The 25,354-nt window shown below is 43.4% G+C and overlaps 1 protein-coding gene across 10 annotated transcripts in view; it reads left to right on the top strand.

The window, feature by feature from the left end:
* The window catches only part of R3HDM2 (R3H domain containing 2), a 207,110-nt gene that overhangs the window by 98,403 nt on the left and 83,353 nt on the right, over nucleotides 1-25,354 (top strand). The window contains exon 1 of one of the 10 annotated variants that reach the window (XM_034419240.3): nucleotides 123-213. The exons of the other annotated variants lie outside the window; for them this stretch is intronic. The gene's annotated coding sequence lies outside the window, so the exon portion shown is untranslated. Of the gene's footprint in view, nucleotides 1-122; nucleotides 214-25,354 lie in introns of those variants that run through there. 10 annotated transcript variants of the gene reach the window in all.

The raw sequence follows: 25,354 nt of genomic DNA, 5'->3' as shown, positions 1-25,354 counted from the left end.
TTAGCTGCTGTAGCAAGTGGCGAGGAGCCTTCTTTTTTTTTTCACTGGGGGCTGGAAAGGCAGGCACGGCAGTGACGCCGAAGGGGGGGGTGTGGGGAATTCCAAGAACCATGAGCCCCCTGGCATGATTCCTCCGATCACTGTTCCTGGCAATGAGATCCCTGTTGAGGAGGGGAAATAGATGACCTACTTGGAGTTGCCGTTTCCATCAGGGTGAGTTTATTTTTAGGATGAAGTCACTAATGATTTTGGAATGATGTGGGGAGGGGGAGGCTGATAGAAGAGAAATCTTGTGTTGATTGCAACGAATCAATTCCTTGTAAATCTATTGTGCAGCTATCTGGCTATCATGATACGTCAGCGATGGGGGTTCCTGCTCTTCGGTGAGGATTTTGTGAATGGCTTCCCCCCCCCCCCTTCTTCTGAATGAAGAATATCTGATTCCATGACTTCTCCCTCCACACAGCCTCTTCTTCAGACTTGCAGGGTCTGGGTGACTTCCATGTCACCAGTTTTGCTGGTTATTGCTGTGCTTTCACCCTAGAGGGAAGAAGGGAATTCCCCCCCTAAAAGCACTCTTTTCTTTTGTGTCATGAAGAAACTCTCCTTGCTGGACTCTTGACGAGGAAATTTGGTTTTGAGGATGAGGTGAGCATCTTTCTAAACCCACCCACCCCCCTTTCTTATTCTGAATTCCTGCACTTTGAATATGTACGTTGTAGGCAGTTTGCTTATGCAATATAGGTTTGTTCAGATTCAAAGACCATGGCTGTTAAATTGGCACGACCTGTCAGCCAAATTTGTATGTCATTGAACACAGTAGGATGAAATGGATGCATTTTCGGCTTTCTTCCCCTTGTGTCACGATGGTCATATTATTGTTTTATAGTGAACTGGGCTGCCTAGGAGGGATTTCCTCAGAACTTTTCTGGGTGTGTTCACTTAGGTGTTTAATTGGCAGAGCCTCTAAATATCTTCGTCTGAAATAAGTATGCTAAAACTGTACTTTTTTAAAGAAAATCAAAAAAGGTGATGGAAATGCTGAAGAAGCATTACAGTGTCCAAAGAAGGTTAATTTATGAGCTAGTGGTGTCAGTAATGCAGAGTTGCTTTGGTTGGATGGTTTTGTCAAAGGTGAATGGAAATAACTTTAGCAAGTGGTCTCTGAAGCCAAAATTCAGGAAAGGAAAGAAGGGGAAGAAGCTGAATTAATGTTGCCATTCTTGCACTTCTCTCTGTTTCAAGTCTCATTCCCATTAGAAGGTCTCTTGAGTGCACTTGGTAACTCAGCTAAGAAACTGTCTCTGTCTTCATTTCGTCTTTGTCCCTTGCTTTTGGATGTCTCAGAGGTGAACACACCCAGCATATTCAAAGTAAGCTGTCTGTTTTTGAGTGTGGATGGGCACCTCTGCAACCTGTATTTCTAAAAGCTGGCATGCATGTTATAACATTAGAAACTTTCTTTGCTGTTCAGCACAAGCTTAGCTTGGTTGTGTGTGTCCTGCCCCCCCCCCCTTTCCCACCCCGTCATGTTTGGTATTTTGTTTATTTCTTAATTTCAGTTGCTAAATATTCTGCATATTCAGTGGACAGCAATGGTTAATGAAAAGCTCAATTGAATTTCATGTAGCTGCTGTGAAATTATATAACCCTCAAACTCGTTTTGTGCAGCATCTCATTCTTGGGCGGGAAAGAGTTAAGAGCTATTTTTATGAGTGGGCATATTTTTTTCCCCCCTATTCCGGAAAGAAGCAGCTGGTTCAGTATTCACCAGCGGCTAATAACCCCAGAATGTTCCCCCTCCCACTGTTGTTATTTGAAAGAATAAGGGATTTGGGCAAAGAGAACGGATGCCAGGAAGCGGAGGTGTTGTCTCTGCAGGAATGGGTTAAAAGGAATTCCAGTGCAGTGTCGCACATCTTGACATTACAGAGGAGGTGGGTAATTTTCATGCTAAATTTTCAGGAAATCCCCATGGTGGATGGCCCTCTTAATCGTTGCCAAGAGACTATTTTGACGTCACTGATGGCAGTTCCCATCTGCATCTTAATAGCTTTGAAAAAAAGAGAGAGAGAAATGTCAGCTGATGCAAAACTGGCACTTGTGCTGGGTAGGGGGAATATTTTTTTCCTTTAATCTCCATTTTTGCAACAGTGAAATAGGCAGAATTGATACTTAAAGCTAATGTGTGGACCGTTTGCGGATTTCTTTGAAAAATGTTGATATCTGTCTGTGTCTCATGGCTAGACTGGAAAGGAATTGTCTTATGAATTTACGTCATCAAAGGGGAAAGACCATGCTTTGTTTTGGCGCAGCCCTCAAATAGGAGGAGTATCGATATAAGTAGGGGGAGAAATGAAGGAAAAACAAGGATTTTTAATGAGCCTTTGGTAAAGCTTGAAACAAACTAAGAAAGCATCAAACATAGACTCAATCCAGTTTCTGCCTTGCATAACCTCTAAAGGGGTTTGCGTGAGCAGAAATGGGTGAAAAGAAAGGTGAAAACCCTTTGCTATGTTCTGCAAAAGTAATTACATATTAAGTCAAGGCTATAACATTTCTTTTTTATTGTTATTAGAGTCAGCACTCCATCCCCCAAATAACCTTGGGAAATAATTAAAGCAAGATGCATTTCTGTATAATTCTGATCTCCCTGTCTTTTTCAGAGAGCTAACTATTCTGATTCTGGAAGAATAGAGTTTCTTACCCATGTCTTAATTTAATATTGAATAAAGAATTTTCTTCTCAGACATCTCATCTGAATGGCTATAGTTTTTTCAGTATCACATTCAAAGATCGAAATTGCTATGTACATAACTGTATATTTTACTTAACATATGTTTATCCTGACATTGTCTCTCTCTCCCCTTGCAGCAACTCACTGCCTCATAGAAATGAATGAAATATCCCCTTTGAGCCATGAGAGTTAGGAGCTGCTAATAGGCCATTTCAGGACAAAGATGTACATTCAACACATTATAGCCAGTTTTCATTTCTTATTCCTTAGTAGGGTTCAGTAAATAAAAATTAACCCCAGAACATTGCATAATAGTTTTATTTCATTAAAACCCACACCATATGGTAAAGTTTCATTATGCTAGATTCCAGTTGCTTTCCTATTTTCTCATAAATACTCTTCTGGGTGCAAATTTTGAAGATTGGGGGATGGTTTTTCAGCATGCATATAGCAATAGCAATAGCACTTAGACTTATATACTGCTTCACAGTGCTTTACAGCCATCTCTAAGCGGTTTACAGAGTCAGCATATTGCCCCCAACAATCATATTGTACATATTGTCTTTTTTATTCTTAAAGGGAAATGGGCGTTGACTTACCTGAACGCCCCTTCTGGGGACTGGGAAGACAGCGGTCAGGCAAGGGTTATCTGCTCCTAATCCTGCAAAGATCGGGTCAGGAAGTTGGAAGGCTCCTCCTCCTGTTGCTTCTCCAGCTTTCGGACGAGGATGTGATGACTCCCTGACGACGCACAAGCCCACCTAGGAAAGATTGAGAAAGGAGAGGCTGGCCGGGCCGAAACGAACCGGCGGAAACAGGGTGGGGCTGACCGCTGTCTTCCCAGTCCCCAGAAGGGGCGTTCAGGTAAGTCAACGCCCATTCTAGGGAAGTGTGGAAGACAGCGGTCAGGCAAGGGACATGCCAAAGCCCAAGGACTAAAGGGAGGGACCCGCCCGGGAAGTGGAGGCCTGGTCCGCACACACCTGTTGGAGAACCCTACGGCCGAAGGCAGCCTCCGCCGAAGCGAAGGCATCGATTCTATAGTGTCGGATAAAGGGAGTAGGGGACGCCCAAGTAGCGGCCCGGCAGATGTCCAACAGGGAAGCCTGAGTGGCCCACGCTGCCGAGGTGGCGGCACTGCGGGTGGAGTGAGCGGTGACCCGCCTAGGGGCCGGGATGGAAGAGGCCTCGTAACAGGAGGCAATGGTGGCACGGAGCCACCGGCCTATAGTGTGAGAGGAAACCTTAAACCCCATAGAGGATGGTTGGAAGGAAACAAAAAGCGCTTCCGACCTGCGGAAGGAGGAGGTCCGCCTAAGATAGATGCGAAGCGCACGGCGAACATCCAGGGAGTGCCAAACCCGTTCCCTAGGGTGGGACGGATGGGGACAAAAATCTGGAAGAATCAATTCCTGGGACCTATGAAACGGGGAATTAACCTTCGGCAAAAAGGTAGGATCTAGGCGAAGAACCACCTTATCCGGGTGAAAAATGCAGAGATCAGCCCTCGTGGAGAGGGCTGCCAACTCTGAAATTCGTCTGGCGGAGGTGATCGCCACCAAAAACGATACTTTATAGGAGAGAAACCGTAGGGAGACAGAACGAATGGGCTCAAAGGGCTCTCGCGTGAGAGCGTTTAACACCTTTGGGAGGTCCCAGGTAGGGTAGCGGTGTATGGGAGGGGGCCGGATATTGGAGGCCCCTTTGAGGAACAACCGAATCAGAGGGCGTTGAGCTAGAGAATTACGGGACCCCAAACAGAGAATAGAAGACAAGGCGGCTACTTGCCTGCGCAATGTGTTAGGGGCGAGTCCAGAGGCCAACCCCCTCTGAAGGAATATCAGTACCTGATTAGTAGAAGCCCGTTTCGGGTCGATCCCCTGAGGCAGACACCATTCCGCGAAGGAGCGCCATGTGGCTGCATAGATGCGTACCGTGGACGGGCGTCGCGCTGCCGAGATGGTGTCTATCACGTCGTCGGGCAGGAGAGACTCCGTCAGGAGCTGGCGCTCAACCGCCATGCGGTCAGTTGTAGCCACGATGCGTCCGGATGGCGGAGCGGGCCCTGATGAAGAACGACGTCGGCGGAGGGAAGACGCCACGGAGGGCGAATCGACAGAGCCTGAAGATCCGCAAACCAAGGCCGACGGGGCCAGTAAGGTGCAATGAGGATCAGCTCTGCCCGTTCTTCTAGAAGCTTCCGGACGACCCTGGACAGAAGGGGAAGTGGGGGAAAGGCATAGAGAAGTCCCTTCGGCCACCTGCACAGGAGAGCATCCGTGGCCTCTGCCATTGGGTCCGGAAATCTGGAGACGAAGCGGGGCGTCTGGCGATTGTCTCTCGTTGCGAACAAGTCCACAGCCGGTTCCCCGAGACGACGAGTGATCCGTTGGAAAAGGCTCGGGTCGAGGCGCCACTCGCCGTGGTCCATCATGGAGCGGCTCAGCCAATCGGCCTGGGTGTTGGCTAGGCCGGAGATATGGACTGCTCGCAGGGACCGCAAGTTGGCCTCCGCCCAGGTCCCCAATCGCTCCGCTTCGTCCATGAGGGGGAGGGACCGAGTCCCCCCCAGGCGATTGACATTGGCCTTGGCTGCCACGTTGTCCGTTCGGACAATGACGTGTCGATCCTTGACGATGTCCCTGAAAACCCTGAGAGCCAGGAAAATGGCCCGGAGCTCCAGCCAGTTTATGTTGTGCGATCTGTCCTCCGAGGTCCAGGAGCCCTGGGCCATGTGTGAATGAACGTGGGCCCCCCAGCCCAGAAGACTGGCGTCCGTTGTCAGGACGACCGGATTGGGCTCCCTGAACTCCCTCCCCTTGAACAGGGACCTGGAGGACCACCAGCGGAGGGACTGAAGGACAGAGGGGTTAAGGTGAACAATTTTAGAAGAAGCCGAATGATGGGACTTCTGGTACGGGAGAAGAAACCACTGCAGAGCCCTGCAGTGGAGACGGGCCCATGGTACGATGCCGATACAAGAAACCATCTTCCCAAGGAGCTGGGAAAGGGTCGCCAAAGGAACGGGGGTACCCTGGGCGACCAGACTGACCAGAGACCGCAAGCTGGCCAGTCGCTCCTCAGAAAGGAAGACCCTGCTCTCAACCGTATCGATGATAGCCCCTAGGTGTTGAATCCGGGTCGTGGGAACCAGGTGGCTCTTGGCCCTGTTGATGGAGAAGCCGTGAGCCATCAGAACTTGGAGGGTGGTGTCCAAATCCTGAAGCGCCCTATCCTCCGAGCTCGACAGAATGAGGAGGTCGTCTAGATAGCAGAGAATCCGAATTGGGAGAGCTCGAAGGTGGGCCGCAATGGCGGCCATCAATTTAGTAAACACTCGGGGAGCCGAGGAAAGGCCGAATGGAAGGGCGCGGTACTGGTAATGGCGACCCGCATGGCAAAACCGGAGAAATTTGACATATGCCGGATGAATAGGGACATGAAGGTAGGCCTCAGTCAAGTCAATTGACGTGAGGAAGTCCCCGACCCTAATGCTGTCTAGGATAGAGGAAAGGGACTGCATTTTGAACCGCCGGTAGGGGACCCAGCGGTTCAAAGACTTAAGATCCAGAATGGCCCTCCAACCCCCCGAAGATTTCTGAACGAGGAACAGGCGGGAATAAAAACCCTGTCCCTGCTGCTCCTGTGGAACCGGCTCAATTGCTCGAATGTCAAGGAGATGTTTGATAGCCGAATCCAGAAGGAGCCGTTTCTCGCGATCCCGAGAGAGCGGGCATCGCAGAAACCTTTCGGGGGGAGTGGAGAGAAATTCGAGGGAGAGGCCCCACCTGACCGTCTCCCGGACCCAAGCATCGGAGGAAGAAGTCTCCCACTGGCTGGCGAAGAGAGCCAGGCGGCCCCCAATGGGAGGAGAGGGGGGGGGGTTATCTGGACCTGCGGAAGGGACGGCCCCGGGAACCCCGGGGAGGACGTCTGGAGAATCCCCTTTGGTTCTGGAATCCCTGGTTATCCGGGATCCTGGGACGGGGAAAGGAGGGCCTGGGAAACCTGCCTCCTGAATAGGGAAAGTCAGGCTGGCGAAAGGAGCGAAAATTAGTCGGAGAAGGGCGATATTGAGAACGCCTCGAGACTGGTGCAAGGATACGTTTCTTGTCTTTCGTTTCAATTAAGAGGGGCTCTAAAGGTGCCCCAAAGAGGAGGGGGCCCTCGAAGGCTGCAGAGGCAAGACGCCACTTTGATTTGGCATCCGCCTGCCAATTGCGCAGCCATAACAGTCGCCTGGATGTAATGGTCGACCCAATTGCCTTAGCCGAAAAACGGGACGCATTAAGCGTCGCGTCGGCGGAAAATTCCAGTGCCGCTAAAATTTTGTTAAGATCCTGGTGGGTCCTGGAATCTGACACTGGAAGTCTATCTTGGAGTTGCCGAATCCATAAAATGGACGCCCTATTAAAGAACGACGAGGACATGGCAGATTTAGCTGCCCAGGCTGAAGCCAAGTGAGATTTAACTAATGACTGTTCCAGCCGTTTGTCCTCCGGCCGGAGGTGTTCCTCAGGCGGGCCCGTAGCATTCGAGGGAGCCGGGAGGGCTGCTACTGGGGGGTCCACAGTCGGGAGTTGGAGCAGAGAGGCCAACTCAGGGGCCATGTTGTAGAAACGCCTGTCTAGCTGATTAGGGTTAGGCCCGGAAGCAGGCGCCGACCATTGTTTCTTAAGGACGTCCCTGAAAAGCTTGGGGCCCGGAATCTCCTCGGTTTCAATCTCTGGGACCTCAAAAAGGGGAATAGAACTCTGATTGTCCCCGCTAGAAGAAGGTACGGCCTGAGGAGAACCCAGGCGGGTAGTCAACTTGGCCTTGTGTAAGAGGGACCTAAAGAGGTGAGGCTTAAACAGGCCTATGAAGGAAGGCTGATCTGGGGCGAGGTTCTCATCGTCAGAGAGATCCCCTTCCCTAGCATCCTCGTCATGGTAGGATGGATGCTCGGATGGGGCCCCCGAAGTTGCAGCAATTATAGGAGGTTCGTGACCCTCGTCTAAAAGGGAACCTTCAGCATCCAGATTTGAGCGGGCAGAGGCGGCCACCCAGGAGGATGTTCTATGCAGATTCCTTAATTCAGCCTGAACCCCCTTTTGAATAGCAGATTGAATAAACGCCATGGTTTCAGGGGTAACCGAGGGGCCCGGTGGCACATTGCTCCCTAAATTAGATGGTGCATTTCCCAAAGAGGCTGGGGCCTGGCCCTGGGGAGGAGTGTCTGACTGTGAGCCAAATAGGGCTTCACAAATTTGCCCTTGAGGAAGGACCGGCTGTTGACCCCCGTCCGGAGACAAAGGACGTGAATCCTGGGCCTGAGCCACCCCTGGTTCAGATGGGGAGGCTAATGGGGCCTGGGGGGCCAAGGGAGTGGCAATCGCCCCATGGATCGGGGCCTCTCGAACAGAAGCCTCTTTGATGGCCTTCTGTATGGAGCGTTCAATTGCCTGGTGTAAGCGAAGCTCCTCCTTGGCCCTGGCTGCCGCTTTCTTTTCCTCCCTAGAGGCCTGGGATTTTTTTGATTTTTTTGGAGGCTCAGCCGATGAAGGGCCAGGAGCCGGGTCCTCAGAGGCCTGGCGTTTATTTGCCTTAGATGAACGCGATGTCATGCTGACAAGGGCAGGCCTCTAATATCACGAGGACAAGGCAGCTGTTAAGGCAATGGTCGTGGTGACTAGAGAGTCAAACCTGGGCCTCCAACGCCACGAGGAGAGGCCAAATGGCGGCCGTTAAAGCAAGGCTCAGTGGTGGCCCAGGGCAATAAAATGGCGGCCGCTATAAGGCTCAGTGGTGGCCTAGGGCAATAAAATGGCGGCCGCTATAAGGCTCAGTGGTGGCCTAGGGCGATAAAATGGCGGCCGCTATAAAAGGTCCTTCCAAAGTCGTCCCAAAATCAAGAAAGGGAGCCCCAAGGCAGAATAAATGTCACCTTACAAAAAAAAACCGCCTCCTCGCTTCGTCAATTTGGAGCCGGAGAGGATCCGGCGGTGAGCGTGGGCGGTATCGGGCGGCTGGAGACTCAGCGGCGGCAGCGGGCTCTGAGCGGTTTGAAACGGCAGCAATTTAGCTGCCGAGAGACGTCTTCGGCGAGGGAAGGTCGTCTCGCCCGAACACCAACAGCTGCTGAGAAGAGCAGAGAGCCTCGACTCAGAGAGGAGGCTCTCAGCGGCGGAATCGGGCGTGAACCGTTCGCGCCAATTGGGAGAGACCCAGCCAAGGGGTCTCAATCCCAAGGACCGCACGGGTCGCAGCGGAGTTGGACCTGAGCAGCCCTTCTCGCTGTGCACCTCAATTGCCCAAAATTTAAATTTTTGAAATAAAAGGACCAAATTAGAGCCAAGATTAAGCCAGTAAAAACAGAGCAAGGGCTATGTGCGTCCGATCTAGCACAGATCGAGTCAGAAAGCTGGAGAAGCAACAGGAGGAGGAGCCTTCCAACTTCCTGACCCGATCTTTGCAGGATTAGGAGCAGATAACCCTTGCCTGACCGCTGTCTTCCACACTTCCCTAGAATTTAGGGATTGATATGATTGATAGCGGTGGTGCAGTTCCAATTCAGCCCCATGCATATTTGTGTGTGTGTGTGTTTTCTCGTGGTGCTATTCCTGTATGCTTGCTTACAAGCATAAAGTAAGTATCAAAGTGTTCAAATATCTGATTAGGAACAACATTCAGTGAAGATGGAAAAATGGATGAAGAGATTAACATATGATGCAGTAAGGCAAACCAAGTATTAGGGCAGCTTGCTTCACTCCTACAACATAAGGCAGTACAGATCAGCACAAAGAAGCATGTCATACAAAGCATATTCATCCCCATCCTATGTTACCAGTGACAAACATGGACACTTACAACAAAACATAAACAAAAGTTAGTCACCACGGAAATGAGATGTTTGAAGAAAGCTGCTGGAGTGACCAGAAGACATAAAATCAGAAATGAGACCATAAGAGAAAGCATTGGCATAGAACCAGGTGTGGGTTCTACTTACCTTTACTACTGGTTCGCAATGGGGCTGCGCGCACAAGAGAGCTCTTCTGCGCAAGTTCAGAAGCATTTTGATGATGTCGGGGTCGGTGGGTAGAGCCTCCCGCCGGTTTTACTACCGGTTCTATAGAATGGGTGCGAACCGGGGGCAACCCACCACTGCATAGAACTCATCTTAAACTACATACAAAGCAAATTAAAACACTTTGGAGAGGATGTTGTGGGATTCCATACCATACAAAGCATATACAAAAAAAGGAGAAGATCAAAGAACACAAGGCAGACCCAGAAGAAGATGGAGAAACAATATCAAAGACACATTACAACAGTATCAATAACAATGATTGAGACCACCAGAAGAGACAGAACTTTGAATCTCCCTCAACACTAGAAGTGGTCAAAGAGGAAGTTAAGAAGAAGCTATTCCTGTACTTCCAGATAGTTGTCTGAAATACATACCTTCTTGAAAGCGTGAAATAAAGTTTCTATGAAATCACTGGTTGATCATTACCAGGTGACAAATCTTTTCAGCTGCCAAAGAATTGGACTATTGGAAATTCAATATGTAATGCATCTGTACATTTGGACTTCAATGAAATTGCTTTATTGTTGGGAATGATACAATCTGGACATCACACAGTTTTAATTCTTTATTCCTGAATTATCATTTATAATGTTGGCATGTTGGTCAGGGTGCTGGACAATGGAGAATCCTTTAAGGCATTTCCAAACACCAGTGATGTTAAACACGACTGTGCGCTTGCAATCACACTGTTCAGCATGATATTGTTTGCCATGTTGAAAGATGCCTCCTGGGACAGTGATGCTGGAATCAGCCTCAAGTAGAGAATAGGGAGGCTCTTCAACTTGATGAAACTTCAACCTATCTCCAAAGTGAAGGAAACTGTTCTGAGAGATTTCCTCTTTGCTGATCACTGTGACATTTAGAACCAGAGTTGCAAATTAATATGGATTAAATTCTCCATGACTTCTGACAACTTTGAATTTACTGTCAACATCAAAAAGACTAAAATCAGGCACCATCCTGCTTCTCATGCAGCATATAGAGAACCCAAATCACAGAAAAAGGGCCGAAACTACAGGCAGTGGACCAGTTTAATTATGTATCCTCTCCTAAGCAATGACTGTTGATGGAAAAGTTAACCTGCAGGAATAGCAGAGACAAATTCTGCTTTTAGTAGACTGCGCTCCACTATGTGGCAAGGTCAAGGAATCAGTAACAAAACTGAAGATCTACACAGCTGTGGTACTTACTATCCTTTTGTATGCCTGTGCAATGTGGATTCTATATCAAAGGCATGCAAGACAGCTCAACCACTTCAACATTACTTAACTTTGCAGGATAATAGGGCAGCAGATGGCAAGATCAAATACCAGATACTAAACTTTTATCTACAGCATGTCTACCATCAGTCCACAAACTGTTGAAGAGAGCACAGATCCATTGGGCAGATCATGTCACTCATATGCCAGACAAGCACATATCCAAGCAACTTCTTTTTGGGGAACTCACTGCTGGAAGAAGTTAGTGTGGAAGAGAGAAGAAACACTTCAAAGAGTGTTCAAAAAACTTCAGACACTAAAAGCCTCCCTGAGATTGCTCAATATAGACACAACTACCTGGAAAATGATGGCACAAAAGTGCCCTACTGGCATCGCCTCATCCATGAGAGCTATCAAGCATATGAAGCAAGGTGCACAGTTGAAGCACAGCACAAGTGCAAGCCACGTTAAGACCAGAGCTACTGGTGCAACAACTACAGTGCCTTCACGTGTCTGTCCAACTTGTGTGAGAACATTCTGTGCCCAAATTGGCCTGATCAGTCATCTTTGGACATACCACATCTAATCTTAACATGATTTAAAAAAAAAAAAAGACAGTGTCAAGAGGGTGTTTTATCAGTGACAATGAACGAACAACCACAAGATATTTTTGTTAGGCTTTCCTCTAAGATAACAACAGAACCCTCACTGTAAAATATGGGCTGAATTAGAACTTTTTATCCATGAAATGAGGGACACGGTGGCTCAGTGGCTAAGACGCTGAGCTTGTCGATTGAAGGGTCGGCAGTTCAGCGGTTCGAATCCCTAGTGCCGTGTAATGGGGTGAGCTCCCGTTACTTGTCCCAGCTTCTGCCAACCTAGCAGTTCGAAAGCACGTAAAAAATGCAAGTAGAAAAATAGGGACCACCTTTGATGGGAAGGCAACAGCATTCTGTGCGCCTTTGGCGTTTAGTCATGCCGGCCACATGACCTCGGAGACGTCTTCAGACAGCGTTGGCTCTTTGTCTTTGAAACGGAGATGAGCACCGCCCCCTAGAGTCGGGAACGACTAGCACATATGTGCGAGGGGAACCTTTACCTTTACCTTTATCCATGAAATGTTAGTTCTTGTGACAGTTTTTCTACAATGCAAAAGAGTGGCAGCTTCACTTTAGTCAACTTATTTTTCTTTGCTTATAGACCAGGATCTTTGATGGTTATAGTTCTGTAGGCCTAACTTTCCCCAGGCTTAGTGCAGCTGACAGCTTGATTTAATAACTTGGACTGGTAAAGAAGATTTGTAAACTGTTTATCTATCATTCTAAACTATTGGGTGATCTAAACTTTATATAAATCTCATTTATAGATATAGAGATGTTGGTTAAATACATAAATGACATTCCATCTCCCCCACAAAAAACAAACAAACAAACCCAATCTAAATTACAATGTCATGTTTTTAATGAACACATTCAATCAACATTTACTGTTAGAAAGAGTGTGAAGCTTTAGAGTAACTGGTGGCATCTCCTCTGTCAGCAATGACTTCTACTAAATATTTCTTGTAAGATAAATTGTACATGGTCTGTAGAGATTCTCTGTCATCCAGGTCATGGTTGTCCCAAAGGTGCTTTTTTTCTTTCTTTCAGGAGGCAACTGGACTTTCTTGTTTTTTTTCTTTTGAAGATGTTTCACTTCTCATCCAAGAAGTTTCTTCAACTCTGACAGGATAATGGGGAATGGAAGGATTTATATAAATTGTACATGTTACTTGGAGATATTATGGTCCATTCCCTTGAGAATCCTTGTGTTACATGACCCACATTTTTTAAAAACTTCAGCTCATGAATGGATACCCTTAGAAACTCCTGTAGAATTTTTTGGTATAGTCCAGAATCCATTGTTCTTATAAGGATGTCAAACCACCTTTTATTTGAAGCCGGGAGCAGCCACAAATCATGATATACTCGCCACTATGGTTCACATTTCTAGTGAGGGATGGTCTTTCAAATCCTGTGTTTTGTTTTCTCCAAATATAAAATTCCTCAAGAATTCCATCTTGGAGAGTGGGTGTTCAGCTCTCTGCTAGACAGTATTCCGGTGGCCCGTCTGTTGTATTGTACAGGTGGTAGTGAGACATACAACTGTATTTTCTGGATAGTACTGGTTTCTTCCTTGGTATCCTTCCATATAGATAATTTTTATTAAGTGTTTTCCTTATAATTGTCTCATGAACACCCAGTTTAGGAAAAATAAATGTAAATATGGCATACAGATCTATTGCTGTTATTCAGAGTTTCTTTATGATAGAGTGTATATATTGTATGTCTTGCTGTTGGGGTGACTTTCGTTGGATAACCATTCCAAGAGTAAGAGTGGTATTGCATGTTCTCCATTTGTATACCGTCTGCTTGGCCATAGACTGATAGAAATAAAAGTGTTCGGTAGTGGTTTGCAGCCATTTCCAATCCCATAGGCATGATAAACCTTTTTATGGAATCTAAAGTGTATCTTTGGAATTAGAGGATGAGTCACTTACCTGAGTTGTAAAGAGCAGACTTTGATGATATCAAACATTCAGTGTGAGCCATATATGTGTATGTTTGCATACAATATTTATTTATTTAGGATGCTTTCAAGTCAGTATTGACTCCTGGCAGCTGCTTGGACAAGTTCCTGCAGTTTTCTTGGCAAGATTTAATCATTTGTTATTGCCTCCTCCTTAGAGGTGAGAGAATGATTGGCTTAAGGTTATTTAGCTGGGTTATACCTAAGGTGGGACTAGAACTTATAGTCCCCTAGTTTCTAGCTTATGCCTTAGATACTATAACAAATTGGCTCTCTTCAATGGTGTAATCCCCACATAATTGATTTTCATAGATTGGAACATCTGCCAATTGACTCCTCGGAAGAGAGCTAGGTTTCACATACTTTTTCCAATGACAGTGGAAAGACATTGAAATGATTTAATATGTTCAATGAAAGCATGATACATTGTATTGGTTATTGTTTCAATAATAAGACTTAGATGAAGCTCTTGTCATAGTAGACTAAGATATCACTTATATTACAGGACTGCAGATATTTCTAAAGAGTTTGTAAATTTCTCTTATACTGTAACTGGGGACCCAAGTTCCTTCAATTGGAGTTTAACAGAGCTGTTACTATTTAACACCTCTAGGTTTCATATTGGTAAATGTGTAGACAACGCATAGACCATTTGATGAATACTGAAACTTATTTCTTGACATATCTATCTTAGTTTTCTGTTACAGGCTGTTGCATGACGTAAGATTTTTTTTTTTTTTTTAAATGATTTATATGACGCCTTCTCCGGAGACTCAGGGCGGCTTACAATGCGTTTTTTTTTTTTTAAAATTTGATTTATATGCCGCCCTTCTCCGGAGACTCAGGGCGGCTTACAATGCGTTAAGCAATAGCCTTCATACTTTTGTATATTTTTACAAAATCAGCTTATTGCCCCCACAAACTGGGTCCTCAATTTACCTACCTTAGAAAGGATGGAAGGCTGAGTCAACCTTGAGCCTGGCAAGATTCGAACTTACTAATTGCCGACAGCTGGAGTTAAATTACAATGCATTAGTCTGCTGAGCTATCCAGGCTCTTGGAAATTGTTGGTGAGTTCCAACTAATCATTGCCTTTGTTGACTAATAGCAAATGTTTGTGTATGCCTTAGCTATATTTATGCTTTGCTTTGAATGGGTTGGAGGGGGTCAGCATAACTGAGCATGCTGTATTACAAGCTATATAATTTAGATAACATCTTAAAGTGTTATAAAGATGCTGCAAAAGATGAGAATTGATATTTCCTTTAGTTAATAGAATTTACAAGCTTAGTTTGTTTCTATGAATTTAATGCTACTTGTGTCATGAAAAAAAAAATCATGAACAATCCATCATGACAGTAACTTTAATTCATTTCCTGAACTAACTTGAGGTGCTAAAGCACCTGGAAGTCAGAAGACCTCCTGTTGTTTTTCTCCAAAATATCTAACAACTGCTCTGAGAATAGAGTGTGAAATGACTGTCTACCCGCAGTAAAGTTGTTAAATCTCTTCTGCTCTATCTTTAGCCAATAGATGCAAGCTATTTCAACAGGATCTGGATCAGGAGTGTGTTACTATAGTTCCAGGGCCTCATGGAACCCACAACCCCTATTGTATTGTGATAGCAGGAGGGACATCATTAAATGAATGAAGAGTAACCAAATGATATTTAGTTATTTTAATTGAAATGAAATCCAGCTGTAATCCTCCAGCCACTTTAGGGAATGTGGCCCCCAGTAATGCATCTCAAAGACCAAGTGTAGCCTTAAGTCAGAAAAAAGATTGTGCACCCCAGATCTACTTAGAAGGAAATTTTGCTGCAGAGCAATGGAGCATTTCTAATGATCTCACACAGACTAGAATAAATGGACCCCTGTGCCTTTCATTGGTTATTTTTTTTTCAGATTCAATTATTTTTACCGGGTAGAATTCCAGCAGTTTTTCTGGTTTACAATGAATAGCATACATCTTTAAATGCTCATATATTAGAGAAACCTGGAACAAAGAGAAGGAAAAGAAGAGAATGGATTATTCCAAGAAGTAATGCATTTAAGCCTGGGGTTCTTAAATGACAGAAAGGTGCCCCCCAAGGAAGAGCAATAGTTGCCCTGTATGCCTTTATTTTTTACTTAAAAATGTATATCCCATCAAGACTACTGCAAACTGTGACCATCATTGTTACTGACAAATACAAGATTAAAATAGCCAAAGGCAATGTAGTAAAAGGCAAAACATAATTCAAGTATCAATTTTAGTGTTTAAAGAATCTCTCGGAATCTTGGGAGTCCCAGGACACATAGCTTCTTTTGGCTGACTAGCATAGCTGTCAGTTAGAAAGTGGCTTTCTTAAGGAAATGGAGTTTTCTGGATGCTCGGGGCTCAATAAAATTTAATCACTAAAATCGGTCTTATTGCTTCTGACTTTTTTCACAGCAGCGTCTCCTCCAACCTGAGTGCCCTCCAGATGTTTGAACCATCTCACAGAATTCTCAATATTGTCTTCCTGGTTGGACCCTAGTTTTGTCAGCCGAAGTCAACATATCTGTAGGGGACATCCCGGTAAAGTAAGGCTGGCTTACTGTGAAAGACAATAAGAGCATAACTTCATCCTTTTCTTGATTTTTGCAGAACATAGAGGAACACAAAAGCAAAGGCAATTTACTCTGCTCTTGCTGAGATTTGGAGGAAGCTAGGCAGAGTGTCTCTCAGGTTAGCTGGACAATATTCAGCATTGATTCAGAATTTGTATACTCAAGTGGAGGAGAGTAGTAAAGGGAGGCGCTTGGATTGCCTTTAAATAATAACAATTTATCTTCATCTTAATGGATCCCTAATTGTAACCCTCTCACCCTGAATAAGACAATTAGACAAAAGGAAGGTGTCTATCTCCATCATGGTTGCTGCAGTTAATCTGTTTTCTCCCACTCTGTTTTTAAGTAATTTTTAAGTAATCTCCCTCTGTAGACACATTTCTGTCATTTAATTGGGCTGGAAAGTAGCTAGGTCCCATGTCAGTGTTTTAAACTGAGCTATACAATCATAGCATTACCATAACCAGTATACAGAAAAGCAGACTTTACTAATTAGATGGAGAAAAAATGTAAAGTGGTACACTATTGTCTCAAAAAGCTAACACTTTTTAAGTATTTCCTTAACCTCACTATTGAACTGATTATATTCAATAAAGGCAATATGCTAAGATTTTAATGCAGCTATGATTGGGCAGAAATGTGCATGCCACTGTCTTGCAGGAGTAATGGTAGCAAAGAGAGGAGTTGATTATCTTTCTAACTGGAGTCAAGCGCTGACACAAATTATTTCAGACCAAAAGAAGTTCTCTTGTATGTGCTTGTAAATATTAAAAAAAAAATCTGAAAAAGTACAGATAAAATAATTCAGTATACCAAATGTAGCAGAGACGGGTTGAGTAATGTGGATTATACTAGTTCTGTGGGTTTGCTGATGGAAGGCTAGTTAGGGTCATAAATAGCAACTTTGCAGTGAAGTCTGATGTAATGTAGAATGTTTATAAAAAAGGTAACAAAGACAATTGGTGGTCGGAAATGAAAAAAAAGATGGGTGTGTCAATGTCAGAGGCATCTTTGACTCATTATTACTCTTATTATTTGTCATTACTACTATCCAATTTACAGTGATTTTGAAGAAAACAATCCTGACTGTCAAAAACAGAAATAAATACTAACAAAACCCCACATTTGCTTTATATGAATGATCTAAAGCTTTATTTAAAATTGAAATCCAGTCATTGACAAATACTGCAAGAATTTTTAGCAGAGATATAGCAGTGGAATTGGCCTAGAGAAATGTGGTACAATAGCAATAAACTGAGGCAAAATGATGAATAGTAATGGGATTAAAATATCTAACGGCCAAACCATCAGGAGCTATCAGGATGGGACTTAGAGGTATCTGAACATTTTATAATTGGATAATATCAAACATGGGCAAGTTAAAAATGAGATTAGCAAAGAATACACACAAAGAGTGGGAAAAAAATTGCTTAGTTGAACAGTGGAAACACTACCAAAATCATCAATACCTGGATTACATCGTTTACGCAATACCCCGCTGGAATTATTAATTGGACACAAGCTGAACTGAACACTTTGGACTAGAAAACAAGAAAGCTCATGACTATTCATGATGCATGACATCCCCCATAGTGATATTGATAAGAGTATTCTTGCCCCACAGAAATGGAGGCAGTGGTTTATTTCAAGTCAGACAAGCTGTTGAAGAAGGAAAGCATGTATTGGCTGATTAAATAAATAAAAAATAAATAAAACCAGCAAAGAACAAACCCTGATTCAAGTTAAAAATGCATTTATTAACCATACAGGAAACAAACGGTGAATGTGGCAGTGGTTTACAACTGGAACATTAAAAAAAAAAAAAAAAAAGGTCTGGCAGCTTGATTTTGGCTGCTCAAGAGCAAGCTATTTGAACTAATGCAACCAAGGCCAGAACTGAAAAATCATCAAATGATTCAAATTGCATATTGTGCAAAGAAGCAGAAAAAACAGTAGATCAAATAGACATCTCATGCAAGACGATAACGCAGACGGATGATAAACAATGATACAATATAGTCGCCAGTCTACTCACTGGAACATCTATAAAAATAGATGTGCCATGGATGGGAAAGTAAGAGTGGAAAAAGTTGTAAAAACTGAGCAGGTTAAAATATTGAGAGATTTCTAAGTACAAATAGATAACATCTTGGAGCACAACACACCAGATTTAACTCTGGTTGAAAAGAATAAAGTGTGGATAATTTGATGTGGCAACATCACGGGATTGTAGAATAGAAGAATATCAGGATTCAAGCCCACATGAACATTGTCAGGGTTGTAAGAATTCAACTTTTGCACCTCACTTCTATCAACAAAGTAGTTAAAAAATACCCTTTGAACAAAACAGGTCCTTTATTTTGACCTGTATGAAAGTCTCAGAGCAACAACAGAACAGAATTCCTCTCCCTTTCCCTTTCCCCTTTCCCATTATTTCCCTTTCTCACGTATTTAGGCCATCATGACTGAAGGAATTCAGGTTAAAGCATCTGCAACTGAATTAAAGCATCTTTGCCTCTATTGTTCTATTTTACCTCCACCCACGAGTGTACAGAAGCCGAGACTGCCGTTCTTGCAAGGATCCTGTACACCCACTTACAGAAATGCAGCCTTTCCATACCTCCCCTTAAGCTCAGCATGTGCGAATGCCTAGCAGCTTTAAACGAAAGAAGCAACCCTGTTTACTTCCAAAGAGTCTTGCACGCCAGCCCTATGGAACAACTTTTTCCCGTTTTTGTTTTATGAAGAAACTTAGGAATCTAGATGAGAATTTAAAAATAAAAGATGTCTTGTCGCTCATAGTGATAAGAGACCGTTGCCATGACGGCATGATTCAGATTGGCTGACCCAGAGGCCAATGAATAAATAGGAAGCAAAAGCATCATCATTTAACCTTGCAGGAGGTACTAATTCAGAAAAGTGTGATGTTGACCTCAAATCCTTGTGCAGAGCTATAGAACCGAATACTTAAGCAACAGAAAAGAGCTGCTCTGGACTATAGCGATCTCTTCCCACCACTGATGATTTTGCGTTAGAAAGAAAGAAAACAAAAACTATATTTTTGCCAACTTTTTTGACTGAACAGGCCATATGAAGACAGCTTGTAGCCAGAGTCCATTTTTAAATGCCAGTCTTCTTTGATTTGTCTGGAAACACCCCCCCCCCCCCAAAAAAAAAACCCTTGGTCCCCTCACACCCACAAGTAATTAGAAGCGTTTTCCTATTCAATTTCTTTATTTACTTCCATGTTAATGTGGGATAGAAGGAAGAACGTAGTGACCTTTTCCCAAGCTGGCTGATCCAGCAACTCACCTTATAAATGTGCTAGGCTTCTTTCTAAAAGGTTACTGTCAAAATACTAGGCAGGAAGAACATTAGCACATTTTATATTGTCCAAAATTTTGGGAAGAATATTTTCATGGAGAACATTTGCAGTTTTTTTTTTTTAAAAAACTGTAGTATTATCTGGCTAGCTAGGCCAGTAATCTGTTTCTGAAGAGAAACTTCCAGTCATGTAATGAATTAAAAAAAAAAAAAAGAATAAATACTAACCTAATATTTTTAGATTATTTCATTCCTGCCTCCTGGAAATGTATTTTATTTATTCATTATATTTATTAAATTTATATGCTGCCAATGTCACCAAAGATGACTCGCAATATTAGTGTGGAGTGGCCTGTTTGAGTTGCCCATGACCAAATAATTTACATAATGATGAACAGAATTATTATGATATTGGGAATAGAAATAGATGCATAGGAGAATTGTGTTCTTTACTTAAAGTAGAATGGAAAGTGGTTATTATTTTATTTTTTTATTTTTTTATTATTCATATTTCTATGCCGCCCACTCTCCGAGGACTCTGGGCGGCTTACACCAAAGACAATATACTAAATAGCATATTGCCCCCAACAATCTGGGTCCTCATTTTATCTACCTCAGAAGGATGGAAGACTGAGTCAACCTTGAGCCGGTGAGATTTGATCCGCTGATCTGCTGAACTAGCAGTCAGCTGAAGTAGCTGCAGTACTGCATCCTAACCACTGCGCCACCTTGGCTCACTTCATCTCAGTTGACTTTATGCCATGTTTGTACATTTTCTGGAGGCACCTGGATGGCAAAGCAGGGTGATAAAGTATGAAAAGAATTTGAAACTCATAGATGTGACATTCCAAAATGAACGGTATACCATAGCTCCATAAATCATCAGCTAAAGAATTTGATACATGGTTTACTTTGACGACCCAAAATAAAGGCATTTAGGAGATTTTTTCACTTGGTAGATTTTTACTGCCAAATGTAAAGAGCCTCCAAAAGTTGTGGGTGCTCCAACATGGGAGGTTTTTAAGAAGAAATTGGACAACTTTTTGTCTGAAATGGTATAGGGCAGTGATGGTGAACCTTTTTGCCATTGCGTGCCAGGTGCGGGGGTGTATGTGTTGCGTGCGCATGTGAGAGGGTGGGGCGCATACGCAACCTCTCCCCCCCCCGCTCCTGGCACTCAATGGCCTGTTTTTCTTTCTCTCCAAGCTCCAGAGCCTTTCTAGGAGCTTGGGGAGGGGAAAACGGCCTTCCCCACCACCCCCCAGGGCCCTCTGGAGGCAGGAAACAGCCTGTTTCTTTACTTCCAGTGGGCCCCAAAGGCCTGAAAATTAGCTGGCTAGTACGCGCATACACACCGGAGCTGTGCTTGCGTGCTCTCTGATATGGCTACGCGTGCCACCTGTGGCACACGTGCCATAGGTTCGCCATCATGGGTATAGGTTTTCCTATACCTCATGGGTTTCCTGCTTAAGCAAGGACTAGAAGACCTCCGAGGTCTTTTCCAACTCTTATTATTTTGTTAATCTGTTATATATACTGAAGAGAGAAGTTCAAGTGAAATTCCCACGGAACAGAACATTTCAGTCCCAGAGTGCATATTATTATTATTATAATATGTCAACTTGAGAGTGTTTTGACCTCCTTATAAAAATGATTCCTTGCTATTGGCTGGGTGTCATTGCTGATGTCAACCTTATTTATGCATTTAATTTTTTGATTAACAGGAATGGAAGGCTGCCATTAATGGTAGCCGGCCCCTTGGCAAGACAGATTGATTTCATTAATTTGATTACGTATTTTGAAGATGGGCAATGGCTCCTTTCTTTGCTTCAGGAAATGTTCAAATAACATCCTGGGAATGTGTGCATAGGTTTATGTGGGGTGGGGGGGGGGGGAGGGAAGGAATGAGAACAGTTATTAATTAAATTGAAACATCCCAATGCAATTTCTCCCATTTGTGATGAAAACATGTCTTCTGCATATTTAAGATTGGGGTCTAAAGCAGTAGTGAAATTCAAAAATTTTTACTACTGGTTCTGTGGGCGTGGCTTGGTAGGCATGGCTTGATGGGCATGGCCTGTGGGCGTGGCAGGGGAAGGATACTGCAAAATCCCCATTCCCACCCCACTCCAGGTGGTATTTGCCGGTTTTCCGAACTACTCAAAATTTCCGCTACTGGTTCTCCAGAACCTGTCAGAACTTTCTGGATTTTACCCCTGGTCTAAAGGGGAGGATCTTAGAGAATGAAGGAGCCAAGCCCCTTCTTAACAATCCTTCTGCCCTACCAGATAATTCAAGCACTGTTTCAGTGGCCAAGTGAGACAGAATCACTTTTGTCTCTCTGGGGCTCAAGGTGTTAGATTCCATTCTTTTTGCCTTATACCTACAAACTAGATAAAAAACCCAACATTTCTTTTCTGTGCTTCCCTTCCCCCTTTCTATGGTTGTTACTGCTCCTGTAGCTTCTCTATGTTCTTTGCAATTTGTCTTATTTGCCTGGTGTTGCTGCCTTTTCTAATGCACGTCTCCCCCCCTCCCTCCCCATCCCCAATTTTCCTTTTGCGCAGCTCCTGTGAACCAGTGGTGAAATGCTCCCGGTTCAGATCGGATCGCCTGATCCGGTAGCGATGGCAGTGAGTGGTTCGGAGAACTGGTAGCACAAATCCCTGCCCCCCCACCCCATGCCCAGCTGAACCGCACAATCATCAGAGGCTTTTTAAAAAAAATTTAAAAGCATTTTTTTCTACAACCTCTTTGGCCGAAAAAATGCTTTTAAAAGTAAAAAAAAAAAAAAAAAAAAAAAAAAAGCCTCTGATGATCGCGCGGTTCAGCTGGGATCATCCGAGGCTTTTAAAAGAAAAAAAGCCTCTGCCGATCAGGCAACTCAGCTGGGATCGTCAGAGGCTTTTAAAAGCATTTTTTTACAACCTCTTCAGCCAAAGAGGTTGTAGAAAAAATGGTTTTAAAAGTTAAAAAAAAAAAAGTTGGCCACGCCCACCCAGTCACATTTACCCCCCCCCCCCCCCAAAATCAAGCTACACCGACAGAACCGGTAGTAACAAATTTTACATTTCACCACTGCTGTGAACCTCAACATTTTCCACAAACCTTACAGGCCACAGTGCATCATAGTCAGCTGCCTCCTTGCTCCAATCCATGTTTGTTCTGAGGGAAGCGTGGCTGACTTATTCACACAGAAAGAGAAATCTTTTCACGGAAGAGTTTTTTTTTCCTTCTTCCCCATCCTCTGCTTTTAATAAAACACTCGGGTGAAATGTAATAGTTTTCTTTTTTTAATTTGACACGCCAACCAGCATCTTGTGAATGAAGAATATATATAACTGGCTTCTATAGCAATTTCCCACTGAGGCAGAGAGGAAATAGGTCAGCTGGGGACGGTTAGGATGGCAGAGGCAGTGAAATGCATGCAGCGAGGATGGCGGAGTGTGGGGTGGCCGAAAGGGCAGAGATGTGTGTGTGTGTGGGGGGGGAGTTGCATATATCGTGATTATAAATGCAGGCAGACTGCCAGAAACCTGAATTTTGATCGTGTGACCATGGATACAGTATTATGGCCATAACCTTTGAGGACCAGTTGCAGATACCATTCGCCCAGGACTATTGTAGCTTCGAAGGGTCGCTGAACAAATGATCATTATGTGAGGACCCAAGTGCATTGCCCAGGCAGAGAACAAGCTGGAATGCCTTCCCCAGAAGGAAGAAAGTGGGGGAAGAGAGTACACAAATAAACAGTTGCTTATCCATTTGTAGCTGAAGCTGGGTGGCTGTTTTAGACTCCTGGCAATGAAACCTTATTGATATAGAGTGCATTGCAATCGTCTAGTTGGGTGGCATCCAGGGCAAGAGTGACTGTGAATAGGGCCCCTTGATCCAGGAACAGGTGCAACTGGAGCTAGCACAGTATGAAATTATGCAAAGGCCCTCCTAGCCATGACTGCCATCTGCTCCTTGAGCAGGAGTTATGAATCCAGGAGCAGTCCCAGATTGCACACCGGGTCTGTTTGGGCCAATGCAACCCCTTTCAGCACCAGAGACCATACAAATGGTAGTTATGGCCGTATATCAGCAGGAATAAACCCCCAGCGCGCTCTGGGTCCATCAGTCATTAGAAGAATTATGGAACTTTTGCATTAAAAAATGAACTTATAATTTATGGTTTTGTTGATTAGGCAGAATAGATAATAGAAGGAAGAGAGTCATGATGTAACCTTAGAGAAAGATTAAAATATAAATATACTTATAACTGTTTTAAAGAAGATTGGAAGCCATTGTTTTATATTTTTTTTAGATCTTCTTTTTCCACTTTATTTTTTCTTTTTTACTTTACTCTTTTTTAGTACCGTTAGCCTTTTATTTCTTCCTTTATCTTCCTTTTTCTTTTCTCATTCTATCTTAGTTTGTATTACTTCTCTCTCTCTCCCTCCGTCCCTCCCTCTCTTCCCATATTCATGTCCACACACATATATGAGAGCTGAAGAACAACTCTTAAACTGATGCTACGAAATCAGTTTACATCCCTGGTTAGATATTTTATTTCGAATTTTACTTTGAATTTTGGTTTAGATTGCTGAGACTCTGAAGAGTCTGTTTTGGTTTTCAGCCCCTGTCCCTGATCATTCAACAGATGAGGAAGAATAAACTTCACCGGGTCCGCCATATCTTTGGAAGTATATCCTGTGTTTGCTTTCTATTATTTTCTAGTCAGCTATTTCTCATACTAGAAGGGTCTATGTCACAATCATCTTTACCCTAATTTTTATAAATTATTATATATCTCTAGTAAATAATTTTACAGCTTTAAAGGTGTCACTCTTAATATAATTTATTAGGAAATCAATATGATTTTGACACAAATAGTCAAATGTAATTTTAAGGCTATCCTTTAATAAACTAAACATAATATTCTTCAGCAGCCTGTGTTGTTCAGGGCTTTACATGTACAACTGCTGTTGCTGGATGATGTATAAGTACAATAAGTAAGAAATTTAAGTTGAATTTTCCCATAACATTATGTTGGGTTAAATGCAATAATTTTAATTCTGGAGGTTTCTTATCCTTGATTACAATGCTCCTAGGACATTGAAGTTTCTCCTAAAATTTTCATAGACCTATTTATTTAAATGCTCAAGCCCAAATTTACTTGAGTTACTTATTTTATAATAAACAGAAATGTAAAGATTATAATTGAACTCAATCTTAGGCACTTTCTTTTATATGGACTTCAGTTCCTGGAATTCGTTCACAGCCATTGCTGAGAAATCTGGGAGTTAAAATGACAGATCTGGAAGCTGCAATAATAGATCTGGGGAAGTTACAAAATATATTAAGCAAATCTTAATGTTGTCGTTGATTACTATTTTTGTGCATGCTGATACTAGGGACATTGGTAAATCTATGTAAATGTTATTATATAAGTGATTCCCAGAAGCCAGTATCTGTAGGCATTATATTTTCCTTTACCTGTGGCAAGATAAGATAAATCAGGCACAGTGGGTGTCAGATTTTGACATCCTTAGGGAATTCTTTTCCTAGTTGTCAGACTTTTACAAATGTAAATGAGATGTTTCTGAAATGGAAGTCCTTAGAAGCTGTTTGAATGGGAAGCAAACTGTGTATACTAGATAAATTATTGTTTCTGTGCTGTTGATAGTTTGTGAAGTTCCTCCTTAATGTATACAGTTATTAGGCAACTGTATGTAACTGATGTAGCTTCTTCCAGGGTGTTCTGAAGTTTAATCTGTGTCAGGGAAAATGTACACTCTATAAAATGCATGAAGAATAAGTAAGACAGTTTTCTGTCACAATTGCATCTCTTATCCCTTGCTGTGCTTTGTTTACTTTCCAA

The sequence above is a fragment of the Pantherophis guttatus genome, chromosome 2 (genome assembly GCF_059756535.1).
Source record: "Pantherophis guttatus breed Tessera chromosome 2, ASM5975653v1, whole genome shotgun sequence".
NCBI lineage: Eukaryota > Metazoa > Chordata > Lepidosauria > Squamata > Colubridae > Pantherophis > Pantherophis guttatus.
Note: the sequence above shows the minus strand (reverse complement) of the source record. Positions and strands in the feature narration are given on the sequence as shown.